Raw genomic sequence first — 752 nt, 5'->3', positions numbered from 1 at the left:
TCATTCATATTCGCTTCCATACACTGACTCATATTTTTCGTTCACTTAAAATCTCTGCCTTTTGAAGCACGTGACTGATTCTATGAATTCAAAAAGTGTAATTTATAGTTTTGTGTGAAGTGTCAAAGTATTAGCAAAGACTGACTGTAGCAAGAGCAAATAGCATTCGAGTACTGCTGTGAAGGAGTATCTCATTGGTTGGAATACTGAATGGATACGCCTACTTCAATGAACGAGTCGATCTTTTAAAGTCTGAACGAGACTTGGAGCGGAACTGGAGATGTTCATGAATGGAATGAAATAGTGGGACATTTTGAACTGAATAACTGTTTTGTTGGGGAACGAAGATCTGTTTACCGACTGAACGAGAGGGGCATGTATTGTTCAGTTCGGCAAGAAACGTTTCGGCGGAATTATGAATGTGTAAAAATAACATGCTTAAGCAAAACTAAAGGACATTGTGTAACTTCTTAATTTACTGTAGGCAAATATTGTGTTTATTGCTACAGCAATAAAATAAAATACAGTTTGCCAAAATGTAAGGAAAGTAAGTTCTACTGTGGAACCCGCTTATGATGCTTTTTCTGGAGTTTTTAACTAAATCTGTAACCACGTAAAGTATACAGTGTTGGGGGTAACTCATTACAAGTAATGCGAGTTACGTAATCAGATTACTTTTTTCAAGTAACTAGTAAAGTAACGCATTACTTTTTTAATTTACAAGAAAATATCGGAGTTACTTTTTCAAAAAA

The sequence above is a fragment of the Sinocyclocheilus grahami genome, unplaced genomic scaffold (assembly GCF_001515645.1).
Source record: "Sinocyclocheilus grahami isolate Dianchi unplaced genomic scaffold, SAMN03320097.WGS_v1.1 scaffold10.1, whole genome shotgun sequence".
Lineage (NCBI taxonomy): Eukaryota > Metazoa > Chordata > Actinopteri > Cypriniformes > Cyprinidae > Sinocyclocheilus > Sinocyclocheilus grahami.
Note: the sequence above shows the minus strand (reverse complement) of the source record.